Source organism: Oxyura jamaicensis, chromosome 3 (genome assembly GCF_011077185.1).
Source record: "Oxyura jamaicensis isolate SHBP4307 breed ruddy duck chromosome 3, BPBGC_Ojam_1.0, whole genome shotgun sequence".
In the NCBI taxonomy this organism is placed as follows: Eukaryota; Metazoa; Chordata; class Aves; order Anseriformes; family Anatidae; genus Oxyura; species Oxyura jamaicensis.
In genome coordinates this window covers 55,792,118-55,805,855 of record NC_048895.1, presented here as the reverse complement: position 1 = coordinate 55,805,855, position 13,738 = coordinate 55,792,118, and the positions used below count along the sequence as shown (strand labels likewise).

At 41.0% G+C, this 13,738-nt stretch overlaps 1 protein-coding gene across 2 annotated transcripts in view; it reads left to right on the top strand.

The window, feature by feature from the left end:
- AIG1 (androgen induced 1) overlaps nucleotides 1-13,738 on the top strand; it is a 123,231-nt gene that overhangs the window by 23,159 nt on the left and 86,334 nt on the right. The gene's annotated exons all lie outside the window — the stretch shown is intronic.

Here is a 13,738-nt window from a genome sequence, read left to right as displayed (position 1 = left end):
AATATGTGGATTTTCTTTCTGCCGTTGATTTTTTTGTCCTCGCTTTTCAAATTGACTATGTATTGATGTGCTCACCTTATCTTTGCATTCATACAAATGTCATAAATATAGAGATGAAATTCATGAAGCTTATGGTTTTATATTAATGATAATCCTATGGTACTGTTGTACTGTATCATATTTTGCTTTTAAATATATGTTTTGTCAACATCCATAGCTGGATAAAGGCTCCATCTTCAAAAGAAATCCCTTCCTGGGGCAACAGAATGTGCTTGCACTTCATGCAGTGTGTGTGTGCAGGTTAGTGATCAGACAATCAGATGTCAGGCATTTTATAAATCAAAGCAGTATTTAATTTATATTTTCCTCCAAAAGATCAGCTAGTACAATTTTATATAAAAGCAAGCTGTGATACTTTAACTTGGAGTCAATATGTATTTTTCTGGGTTATTGTTTTATTTCAGCGTTCTCCTCTCAAATGGGGATGTTTTCCTATCCATATTAGATTTGCTGTATTTGTTGTAGATTTTCTTGCAGGTTTTTTATAGGTTTATTAACCCAGATTAACCCCCATAAATGCCATTAGTTTTCTAACTAATGGAAGCAGAACAAGCAATGCCTTCACTGAGGTAAATAAAATTTCATGGGCCTCATAAAAACAGTTAGTGCGCTGTAGCTGTTACTACAGTTAAGTACTTTGTTCTTTGAAATGTAGTACTAATCTTGATCCCAACGTGGATGCACATGGGCTCCCTACATACATGAGGAAAACAATTTCTCAGACAACCTGCAGAGTAAGTTAACACCTTCACTTCTCTGAGCACATGTCAGTGTGGATACCACAACAGACCACTGCTGAGCGTTGTCTTGTTAGAATGAAGGTCATAGCTGCATTTTCTGGTAAAGTATTGCTCTTCCTAAGTTGGCATCAGATCTAGTAACTGGTGCAGTGAACGAACAGAATGATTAACAAATACAATTTGGATGATCCATATAGTCATTTTACAGTTAACTGTTGTCAAAACTTTTAAAGTAGATAGAAGACATTGCTTGAGCTATGATGGAGTGGACCTCTGAAGTCAAAAGGCTAGGCATCCAGCCAGTTTGTAATTCAGTGAGACACAATACATTATCTATTTTGACAGTCTTCATGGTTAAGTAGTCTGGCTGTTGTAATACCTAACTATGTTTATAAATAGAAGTAAAGAAGTCAAAGGGTCCAGTTTTTACAGCAGACAAATACAGAGCTTTGGACGTGGCCAGAGCTCACCCCTGCCTCCTCCCTTCAGTGGGGTGGGAAGAACAAGGTAAATTGAGTCAAGTGGAACTTGAAGACTCTGGTATGTGTGTTGCTTGAGGTTTCATACCTTAAGAATACCTGAAGAAGTATGATACATCCGAGTTCTGCAGTGAGACCTGCAGAGCATATTGTTTTTCTGACCAAGAGTTTTTCCCCTAGACAGAGTATTTTAAAAACAAGATGGTAGTCTGAGCATTCATAGAGAGCTATAATAGAAGAATGTTTCTGTCCAGTTTGCATGCTGTGTAGAGAAGGATGGGACAGAAGGAAGTAGTCCTGATTTCTGATTTCTATTTCTTATTCCAGATGAAGTTAAGCAAATGTTTAGCAAAACGTTTTAGCAAATAGGTTTTCCACGTGGAATGCAGGTGAAGGACCGGGACCTCAGTATAAGCCTCCAAAGACATCTGTGGACTCTCACATTGGCACAGTTTAGCAGGAAGGGGGAACATCCTGGTCTTTGACATGGTCACTAATATATGTCTTCTTGAATTAAGAATTATTATTTAAGCTCATTTGGGGTTGAAATGGGTGTAGAAGGTGCACTCCTTTGCAAGTACTATACTTACTTTCAGCATTGTATTAAAGTTGATACTAATAATTTTTCTTTTTCCTTCCACCATATGTTACATTAAACAGTTCGTAGAGATAACGGCTGACTCTTTATACACCTAACTTTTTTGTACTTCAAGCTATGAATACCAGTCTCACACAAGTAACTGAAGTCACTTTAGTGCTGCATGCATGTACCTTGTAGGAGGGATTCTGGACATACTCCTTTCCTTACCAGTTATATCTGGGTATTTTTTGCTTAATTATATCTTTCCCGTTATGGTCTGCTTTTTGGAAATTGAATTTTTTGTGCACAACTCAGGCTTGGTAATTCCACTTCAGGAGACAGGTGTCAAAGCACCCTGTGCAACATCATGCCTAGACATCCTTCACCTAAACCTCCTTGTGGATACAGGCCTAGCCCACACCATGTTTTCCTGAACACAGGAGGAAGAGTCCCACATGGTCGTCCTCAGGTAGGGCTCATCTCAGCTCTGTATCAAGCACTTGGCCCTGCTGTCATGGCAGGAGGGCTGAGGGGTTCGGGTCCCTGCTCAGGCTGTGTACTGTGAAATTTGTAACCAGGCTTGGAGCCAGGATTCCTGGCTGATTAAAAGCAAGACGATGAGCATGACCTAGTCTGGCTGTTAGTCTCAGGACAGGCATGCCAAGGGAGCAGGTCAGGAGCTCTGATCAGAGACTCTGGTGTGAAGTTTCTTGTTGCATGTTTACGGACGGCCTGAAGGGAAGTGCCTGTTCCTACCAGTGGAGCGTCTGTGTCTGGTGCTGTAATGGATTATGGCCAGATTATAAATAAATGGGTAGTGCCCACAAACCACCAACGCTTATGAATATTATCTGTGTAACCAGCAATTTTGTGTTGTGAGGAGTGGGGCAGGATACTGGAATGCAGTTATTTGGTAGGTATTTTGGGAAAGGAGCGTGTATTCTGCAGGCCAGAATTATAGCTACCTTACACAATATCCGACAGTGGCGTCAGATACACTTCCTTGGACAAACACCCTAACACTTTGGGGCAGAGTTTCAAATCTCATGTGATTTCATTGTGGACATATTGCGTGGTGGTAGGCTCTCATTTTCATAGAGATCCTTCTGGTCCATGTTACACAAACACTGGTGTACATGTTAGCTAAAGGATCATCCGCATGAGGTGATGCTCTTGTGTAAATGTTGTCACTGTTGTGACAGTGTGGCCAGGTGGTGATAGGAGGCTCCGTTGTCAGCGTGCTCGTACCAGCGTTTTCAGCTGGTTCAGATCAGACTCGCCAAACCGCTGGCTGCTGAATTCTTCCAATCCATCTGGCCTGTGCTCCCACGCCACCACTCCGGTGCACACATGGTGAGTTTCTATCGACTCAGCCGTGTGCAGGAACTGCCCCGTCCAGTGGTGAACATACCCGAACACACCAGTAGTGCCTGCCGAGCCACCAGCTCCTTCATGTGTGTGGGGCAGGAGATCCCCGTGTTGCTTCCAGGGCTGCTGGGAGCTCTCTGCCACCCCAGCCCCTGTCACACCCTCACTTACCTGGCTGACACGAAGCCGGACTGGGGCTGCCCGGGGACCTTCATCGATCCCTCTGTCTCTGGTGGGGCCGGGGCGGGCTCCTGCACTCCCGCAGCCTTCAGTCCATTATCTCCTCTCACAGAAACTGTCTGGGGAGTTCCCGGGACTGCCCAGGGAGTTCCTCTGGTGAGTCAGCACTCTTGGCATGTGCACGGCCCGGCCCTTATTATCCCCAGCTGCCTTGTGATTGCAGCTGGAGCGGTAATTCAGGGGACACCGCACCTACTTGCTGCGGGGAGTCATTGGTCTTGGAGTACTGAGAGGTTTAGCGGAGGATACATGATGCCTGTGCGTTTCCTGATGTGATCTGTCTGGCTGACCTGTGGGCCATGTCCCTTGATAGGCACAGGTGGTGTGAGCATGTCCCTTGACAGGCATAGAGGTTTGAGCTGTGCCTGCCTTCACAGGCATGTAAGGCAAGATAGGGCTCCAGGACATTTCTTTTTCAGTACCTTCCTCTGAAGACAGTGTGAAGGACACGGATGGGATGACTGTGCTTCTCCTATCCAGCACTCTGTCCTGTGGGGGTACAGGGAAGCAAGGTGTGCAACACGCTGATCTTGAAGCTCCTCAGACTTACTCACATGGAGTAGAAGAAGCGAAGGAGAATTTTTTTTTTTTTTTTCAGTGCTAATGTTGCTAATGTTGCTCAAAATCACTGTTTGGTACTATGAACTAAAGAGTAAGAACACTGAAGGTGGGAATGGTGTAATGGACAAGCTCTCCAGAGTTGTCATATTTCAGAATGTGGTAACTTGTTGGTTGGCACAAGATCAGCTAGTCAGGATTAGAGTATCTAACCATTAGAAAACTTTGAAAGATTCACTATAACAAAAAAAGAAAAAAGAAAGGTCTTTGGAAGTTATGATTAATATGAGGTGCATAAGAGGAAAAGTATTTGTATTTATACTAGCAGTTGTATGGCTGCATTTGGAGGGACAGAAATGGTCCTCGCTATTCTCTGAGAAAGCCAGGAGTGTTTCCTTGGTACGCAGTTGAAATAGCTCTCCCTGTAAGCAGGAGCGCAGCTGCAAGGAAAAGAGCACGATCTAATAGCAGGGAGCTGCCTGGAGGTCAGGGCTCCGCAGTTCACTTCCCGGCTCCCCTGCAGACTCTGCGTGACCTTGAGCAGCGCGCTGCCCCGTGCCTCACGTTCACCAATGGACAGCCGGGAAACAAATCCTCGGTTTCCTTTGAGATTTATTTATGTGGAAGAAAATGTACACAGGGAAGTAGTATGATCCAGGGTTGAAATGCCACACACCTAGTGAACACTCAACCTCCCTCGTATTATTTAATTTAAATACAGTTAGCTTGTGTCAGGGTTTTTCCCATGTTTTCATTAGAGATACGAGATAATGAAGACCTTTTTTTTTCCCTTAAATGCGACTCTTTATAACTTAAAATGCCTTGTTGAAATGTTTTGTAAAGAATAGTCTTGTCTATGAGGACAGTACAACATGTTAGATCAGTTTTCATTTAATCATGTGTTTCATAATTAATGTACAAGATTATGTTCACTGTTTTTTTTTTTTTTTTTTTTTTTTTAAGTGGAGCTTGAATAACAGCATCCTTTGCTGTGGTCTAATTACAAAACATCCTTGTTTTAGTAATAACTTTATTTATGAACATACTTCACGTGTCCCTCATAAGTTATCTTTCAGCTACTGCAGCAGTGAGCCAAAGAAAGAAAGTTGCTTTAAGCAAAAGCTGAAGGCTACCCTGACTGGAGACTTGAGCTATTTTTCACAATGTGGGTTTGCAATTTACCTAGATTGTGCGTTGTTGGTAGGCTGGTTGTATGAAGAGGTGGCATAATGTTTCCTTCCCCTGCCTTCCCTGGAAAGAGGGAGAACTGCCTGACAGAGACAGTATCACTTAATATTCTACCTTGCTGGACTGATGTGAGGAGTCATTCATTATTGCTTTTAAAATGCTCAGAAAACAGAAGTATTAAAACCTTTAATTTCCTGTAGACATGGTAGGGCAGCACTGTGGCTGCTGTGTCTCAGAAAATAGTAATCCTTTTCCATTTGCATTTCCAGCTATGTAACCATGTTGCTGAGATATATCAGTCATTGCCTTTTCTAGATTCAGCAATTTAGAAAGCAGCTGTTACCTTATTCATTAAAAAGGGAAGAAATAAAAAGCAAAGGCAGTGACTCTCATGTTAAAGAGCTTCTATTTTTTTTTTTTTTTTTTTCAAATTTGGTCTGCCAAAATTGCTTCCCTCTAGTGGCTTTCACATAGTATTTCTAAACATGAAAAAGTTGGTGCAATGCAGAAGTTTCTGAAGTTTTAGGCAAGACATTTTTTTGAGGACGTCTGTATTTAATAAAATTTAATTTCTTTTGGGGGTAATTAACCTGCAAAGCTCTAGGGACTTTCCAGCCATCAGAAATCCTATCCTAAAGCTCAGTTTAGCACAGACAGCTGCAGAACAAGTCTTAGCTTCTTAGCTAGCTATCCCAAACATTGTCTAGAGAGCTCCCATTCCTGCTGGTTGAGTGCAAGGCCACTGCTGCAGAGACTGTACCAATCATGCTGAAATGTGTAAAACTAGCATTTAAGCCAAAATAATGACATAACCTTCTGAGCAGTGTATAATCCTAATAGGATTAAGCTTCAGCAAAGAGAAACATAAAAGATATAACCTAATAAAATCATAATCTATTCTGAATAAACTGTATTATACATGTTTGCTGAATGGATTATATAAGTTTAATGAAATTATAGTGTCTTATAAGCAGGATACAATAAGTAGTAATGGCAGCTTTTCTATACACAATGCAAGAGAGTAAGAAAGAAAATGGGGATTATTAGAAAATGAGTTTAGTCAAAACAATTTAAAATCAAAAGGATAAAGATAAAAATAGAATAATAATTTCTTAAATGCTGCAACAATGAACTTAGTGCTTCTTTGAGTGTATTAGTTAAGATTAAAATAAGATATTCAGGGATCTATAACTCAGAAGCATCCAGAAAAATGCCTGTAGTTTTCAGAGGAAGAAGGAAGACTTGGGTGGACATGAGCTTAGAGAGGAATGACACAGCTAAAAAAAATGCAGAAGATTTGAGAAAATTTAACACTCTCTGAGCATCTGGTCAAATTTTTGTTGATACCTCTTTCTGTGTTTGTCCATTTCATCTCTTCATCTGATAGCGGTAGTGGATTCCATGCTGTTAACACTTCTGAGCCAGATGGCATATAGTCTCTCATGCTGAGATCATGCTGGAAATGTCATCTATGCAACGCAGCTGAGATATAGTAGTACTTCAAAATGAGTTTCTCAATTGTCATCCACTTGGGCAACTTTGTTGTTGGGAGCATTTTACCCACATGAAACACAAAATGAAATATGCTTTTTTTGCCTTTAAACATTAAAGCATTTCCAAATATTTTGGTACTTTATGAAATTTCAGTTTAGTCAGTATATTTCTGTAAGAAATTATAAATGTTCTTATAGAAATTCTGACAGTATTAAGGAGACTACTTGTAAAACTACATTAGCACAACCACATTAGCTCTGTGAGAAGTGTGTGGCACGTGTTTGAAAACCACTACAAGATGGGCAAGAATCATGTTAAGACAGAATGGTCTGAGACTCAACCTCTCCAGTAAGTGTAGTGCAGTAAGGTGTTTGTGTTTTTCTGGGTAAAGGCGTGGAATGATGGAGAGAGAAAGGAAGAGGTACATGCAATAGGGTTATATTATATATTAGATTGTTTTATTTCATTTGCTGGCAATTGTGAATTCTAATAGAGACTGAATGACAATGCTATAAAAATTACATTTTAGGGACCCACATCTGTTTTAGATTTCTGGTTTCTTATTTAAGTTGCTGTAGTTTCCAGAAAAAAGTCGCTTTCTGTCTGTCCAGATAAAAACACATCCTGTATTCCAACAGGCAGAATTTTGCAGTACATCCATCCTTTTGGAAACACAAGGTCTGTCTTTAACTTACACAGCTGTGTCCCCTTTCCACAGTTCCAGTGTAGGTACTTAAGAACTTGGGCTCAAATGATTTAGTACCTATAAAAACTAGACCCAGGAGCCAAATAGATTTATTTTCTATGCATAATAATTGCGCGGTGGACTTTATTCTTTTCTGTATCTGTGAAATCTCATTGGTTTAAAACCCCGTCCTTCATGGTTACATTTGGACAGTCTTGGTGGGCTTCAGAGGAAAAGACTACAGGAGGTTATGTAGAAAGGAAAGGATATTTAAAACAGTCCCTGAACATATATTGTATGGTAAGGGATTAGGCATGTTTTATAAGCTCTGGTTTGTGTCATATGACTAAATCATGAGAATGAAGTTACATTTCCTAGTAAGGGCTTGGCTTCATGTGTGACATCCTGGTTACAGGAACCTACCCCCCACCGAAGGCTGTAAAGGGAGACATGAGTCATTGTTTTGGATGAGGATGATGCTAGATATTTGTAAGGCTGACCATCCGTGTGAAATATGTGCACTTACCAAATTTCTAATGGCTCCTCTGATAGAAATACGGGTAATGTTTTACTGGTGGAGTTTAAGTTCTAATTTGTGTAAGTGAAAGAGAAGGAAGAAAAACATATTTCAAGATGCTTAACCATGAAATAACTCAGAGCAAAGTAGATGGCATTTGCATTTAGTATTTCTTTGGCTTACTCTGATTTTGTTCCCTTGTCCCTTACCTTTTTGCCTGTACGTTGTGTATCTGGTTTCGTAGGCCGCTGGCTTGTGATGCTCAGGGGATGCTGCGTTCCATGTCTGTGTTACATTGGGCTATGGCATCGTTGAAATCTGCTCTGACAAACAGAACAGCCATGGCACTGCAGTCAGTGTGGAAGAAGATTGCTCCCAAACTGATAGGAGGGCTGAACCTTCTAGGGTAATGCTGCTCTTCTACTTACTGCCTTTAAAATACAAGTCTTCTTCCCCATTCCTTGCAAAGGAGTAATGATTCTGTGTAACACAGAATACTTCTTCAAGGTATATGCACTTAAATTTACTTAATTGTAAACTTAGTAATTAGACATACTACACTGGTGTGTATTTTAATACCTCAAAAGCTGTTGCTTCTTGCTTTTATGTCTTTATTTCTGTCTTTGTCTTTGTCTGTAAGCACAAAGAGTTGTCCTTGTGATTTTTCTTATCTAATGTCAGTGGCTTCTCTGATACAAAGATTTAACACTTGATTACATATCGTCCAGCTTCTGCTTGCTGTTCAAACTAACAAAGGCACAGAGAGGAGAGGAGGAGTGTCAAGAGTAAAAGCCATGTGCCTGTGAGCACCAGTGGAGTGGCAGTGGACAAGAGAATCAGTAGCTTCATGCAGTCAAGAGTAGTAACAGATTAATAAACAGCTACAGCCCATGGCTTTGTTCTGCAAGCATAGAACATTTTCTATCAAAAACACCTTATTGCTATTGCCTTACCTGGACTAGCTCATTGTGTTGCAACTTGCGATCATTGAGCTGCTTTTACAGGCTGCAAGATGTCTGTCTACATGTGTTACAGGATGCAGGATATCCACAGGTGCCCGGGTATGGTCTAATACACTGCAACTGAAACTAAGCATGGTCCCAAAACAGAGTCCAGTCAGGGCAAAGAGAGAAAAATCTGACTTAAATTACTTCAGTTTCTTAAAACACAGTGATCCTCATTGCTGAATCATATAACACATTTTCATGTCAAATAATAATATAGAGGCTGGAGGAAGGAAAGCAAAAGTGGCACAAGGTGACGAGGAGTGGTAACATACTCTGGAGCTGTAAATCATATTCTGTTTCTTCAAAAAGGAAGTCAGACTGTGTTCTGTATAACACAGTTTGGAAAAATTGAACGTTACTTAATTTTCCATCCTTTTTTATTTCTTGCTAATTTTTTGAGTGTTACTTGCATGTTTTATTCTGGCAGCCCTGCCTATTTGCCAGCCTACTCATATGCCTTACTTCATGGAGGGGTGCATGAAACACCTCGTAAGTGCAGGCAATCTTTAAAAATGGCATGTTGGAGGACAGTGAATTCTCCATTGTCAAAGAATATAGAGCAAAACATACCTGTGAATAAGGCTGTGGTGGTAGTTCCACAGCCTTTTCCAGTTCTCCTGCTCTGAGGACTAAGGAATGCCTCTGATTGTGAGGTAGCCTGAAAGAAGAACAATCCACGGGCAATTAAATCCTAGATTCAGTGAATTTAGTAGGAGTTTTCTGCCTTGTTAAGAACGGTAACAGAATTTTTGCTGACCCCTGTTGTGCAGAGATTTATGTATCTGCACTGTGGGGCTCTATGGTATGGGACAGAAGAGGGGCTGCTTGGACTGAAGAAAGGTTTATGAGGAAATATATTTTCGGTCGTTCAACCCAAAAGGCTGCCTCTAGGAAGTCAGGGGGAATGTGGGGGGGTTGTTGGCTGCTATCTTTCAGCAAGCATCTTGTGGAAGACAGCTGTACTGAAGCAAACCGTTATTATCTTGTAGGAGACAGACATATACAATTAGCTTACTTGATCCTAATCGTTCATAAGGTGCAATAAAAAATAAAATAAAATTTTTTCTGATACATAGTCTGAACAGATCTCACTGTTTGAGAAGCTTTCTTGGTTGCTTGGTTTCATCTTCTATTCATAGCTGTTTTCTCCTGCAGCATTTTAACAAGTTTTGTCTCTCCTCAGAGTTTTGTGTTACTAAAATACCTGTAGATGGCTGTTTGCATTACTTGCCATTACATAACGAAGCTTAAAGGTACTGTGGTATCAAGCACAGTAGCATTTGCCCCTCTGGGCTTCAGTGGAAAAAATGGGGTCAGCAGGAAGTTAGTATTTTATACCCATGTCAATGATTTGCTTGTTTTTCCATACTCTGCTTACAAGTTTCTGCCTCTTTATCACTGTTACAGGGTGTAAGGAAGGTGGGGCTGTTTTCTGTCATGTTGCATTTGTCATTTTTTAATCATTGTTTTCCTTCAAACTCTAGTTAGAGGCAAAAATTGGAGTATATTTGCTCTGAAGCACTCTTATTACTTACATTTCCAAGAAAAAAAAAAAAAAAAAAAAAAAAAAAAAAACTTACTTGCTTAACATTTGAGGCTGTTTCTTGTATAGATTCACCACCTGCAGATTCTCAAAAGAAGGTCCTTGTTTTGAAAATGTGATCCTAAATCTGAGGTACGGTCAGGGTGCTTTGGAGCATATGGCTAAAAAGGAGTTTCTTCCCCCTCACTGTGAACTTTTTACATCTGTTATGCAACATTCACGCTGAGGAGTATGGACTTTGGAAATTTGTTTCATAAAATAAACTGCCATTAGCTGCACAGAATTATAGGATCATTAAGGTTGGAAAAGACCTCCAAGACCATCCCCCTACCACCAGTATCACCCACTAAACCATGTCCCTAAGCACCAGGTCCAACCTTTCCTTAAACAGCCCCAGGGATGGTGATGCCACCACTTCCCTGGGCAACGTGTTCCAATGCCTGACTGCTCTTTCTGAGATGAAATGTCTCCTCATTTCCAGCCTAAACCTCCCCTGGCACAACTTGAGGCCATTCCCTCTGGTCCTATCACTAGTTACCTGTGAGAAGAGGCTGAGCCCCAGCTCCCCACACCTTCCTTTCAGGTAGCTGTAGAGAGAGCAATAAGTCTCCCCTGAGCCTTCTGTGAGCATCCTATACTTTCCTTATGCCAGACCCACAAAAGATATAAATTGTTACTGACTGTGGCTGTCCAGTTTATGCTGCTGAAACTCAGGCAGCTTTGGCCATCCTCAGTCTAATCCTGAATGTTGATAGTTGTCAGATGAATTTTCTTGCACATTCTAGAAGGGAAAGAAAATATGGTGATGCTTATACACATGCTATTTGTGTGAATAGGCTGGAAACGTTGCTCCCTGAACACTAGGATTTTTTCACTGTCTCTGAATGTTCAACAATTCTCAATAAATATGTAATTTTCTCTTTCCTATATATATTTTTATTTGTTAATCTTTTTTGTAGAACGGTTTCTTTCATAGCTCCTTGCTGATGACTTTGGGTACTGTCTTTCCCTTTAGGAATTTTCAGTTATTCCCTATGATATCATTGTATTTTCCCTTGAAACGGTGTGTTCGTAAGAGGATAATGGGGAGAGAAGCTGTTCGGTTTATGATTGATTAGTGGATGTACAATTCCAATTCCCTTGGAAAGTGGGTGTGTGATTGTTTGAGTCTGTGTTACTTTGGAGAGAGACCATTTCAGGGAATCATAGTTAGAGCTGCAAACAATCTATTAGTCACTTGTTCAAGCCCTGCCAGCGTAATATTGTTCCCTGCAGTACATTATTGAATGTTTTGTCCAATATCAGTTTGAATGACTCAAGCAATGAGGCTTCCACCATTTCCTCTGAGAAACTATTTCATGGTCTGGTAGAACTCCCTGTTAGGAAATATTTCCTGGTACTCAGCCTAAACTTCTTTACACCCAGATTGATCTCATTACTGTTAGGTATACTTTTTTTTTTTTTTTCAGTCCTGTCTTGAATCTTTTTCCTTCTTTGGCATTCACACTCTTGAGCGAATAGTGTAGATGGTATCATATCTCCACTTAAGTCAAGCAAATACATAATTAGTGCTTCTATTCCTTCTCTCCAAATAGGCCATCTGTCTGGTGGAAAACAGGGCTGAGGATGGGAAGAATTTTTTTTCAACTAAGTGCTTCTTTCAAATAAATAACATGAAAAAGTGCATAAGGACTTTGTGCAATTATGTAGCTCCAAGGAGCCCCTACTTTGATTTAAAATGTTTTTCAGGAATTACGCAGAAATCATTAACTTTTCCAAAGTCATTTGAAGTTATACCTTTTTCTAGCTGAATACTGAGGTCCAACATTAGTAGTCTGTCACATTTCATGGCTTCAGGGAATGTTTTGTAATGTTGCTGGTCTATGCTCTGTGCTATTTGTCAAGCAAATTATATGGAGCTACAGCAGGGAGAGGGGAGGGCAATGGCAGCCGAATTGCAAGCAGCTCCTTCATTATGTTGATGACAGGATATTCAGGGGCCATTTGAACGTCTGTCGTTCACAGCTTTACAGCCAGAATTTATAAGTATTTGGGTTATATGAGGATTGTTGAGGAAGGGAATGTACTTTAAGCCATCCAACCATTTCGCTTCTCTGGATTTCTTTCTAGTAGTCAACATCTGTTCGGTATTTCCTTCCTTCCTCCCTCCTTCTTTCCTCCCCTATTCCGAATTAGTGTTCCCTATCCTGAGGTGTTTTCTTACAGTACTTCTATTATAGTTCAAATTCTGCAAAGATATATGCACTTAATAAATTGTATCTTGCAAAATCTGGGGATGTGCTGTTCATATTTCTCACAGACGGCCTGCTTTTTAGTATGAGGCTCCCAGTCAGGCAAACACTTAGATTTACAATTAGACGTATACACTAGCACTACAGGCTTGTTTTGAAAAAAACATCTAGTATGTATTTTAAGTGTATGTGTATGGTTTTTGATGAATCACTGTGCAGGTTGGGAACCAAGCCCGTGTTTTGTTAATTTCTTACCTGAGATTACCCGATGCATGTGGGTTTGTGACCCGGGCTTCAAGCTCTGGGAGTAAACAAACTCTGTGCACTTTTTCTGAACTGTACTAAAAAGGATGAGCAAGTTGATACGTCCTCAGGCAAGAGCATTCCTGAGCTAACTTACTACAATTTTACTGAGCTAATTAAGGAAGAAAAACACAGTATCAAGCTAAGACCAAGTCAAGTTTGAACCAAATCGGTGAGTTCAGGTGATTAAACTACCGATTTAATACGAGAGATAATCTCAGTGTTGCACACATAAACACACAAAAAAGAGGACAGGCAAATGGCAGTCTGCCATCATGAAGTGAGAGCTTGGCTGACTCCTGCAGCTTGCTCGTTGTGTCGCTGGTGACCCGAGCTGCAGTGACGGATCTGCCGGCGCCTGTGGCGTGTGCCGAGTCTCGCAGGAGGCCTCAGGCACGTTCTTCGCTCCCGGGCAGGTGGTCTCCAGGTTTGGCTCCTGGCACAGGAGGAAGAACCACTCATCTTTTTTTTTATTCCTTTGTTTTAACAGGCGGCTTTACTTGCTTTTTCCACCTCTGAGATGAAGGCTTTGGGGCCTAGCTTTATGGGGCGAAGCAAGGGTGATCGTTGTAGTTCAGCCCCCAGGCAGGTGGTACCTGGCTGAGGCACAGGTGGGCTTGCCACCAGCAAAACGGTCCTTCCATTTGCACAGCTTCCCCCAGAAACATGAAGAACAAGCAGGGTCTTCCAGCTGAGGTTATGGACATGAAAACTACCAACAGCA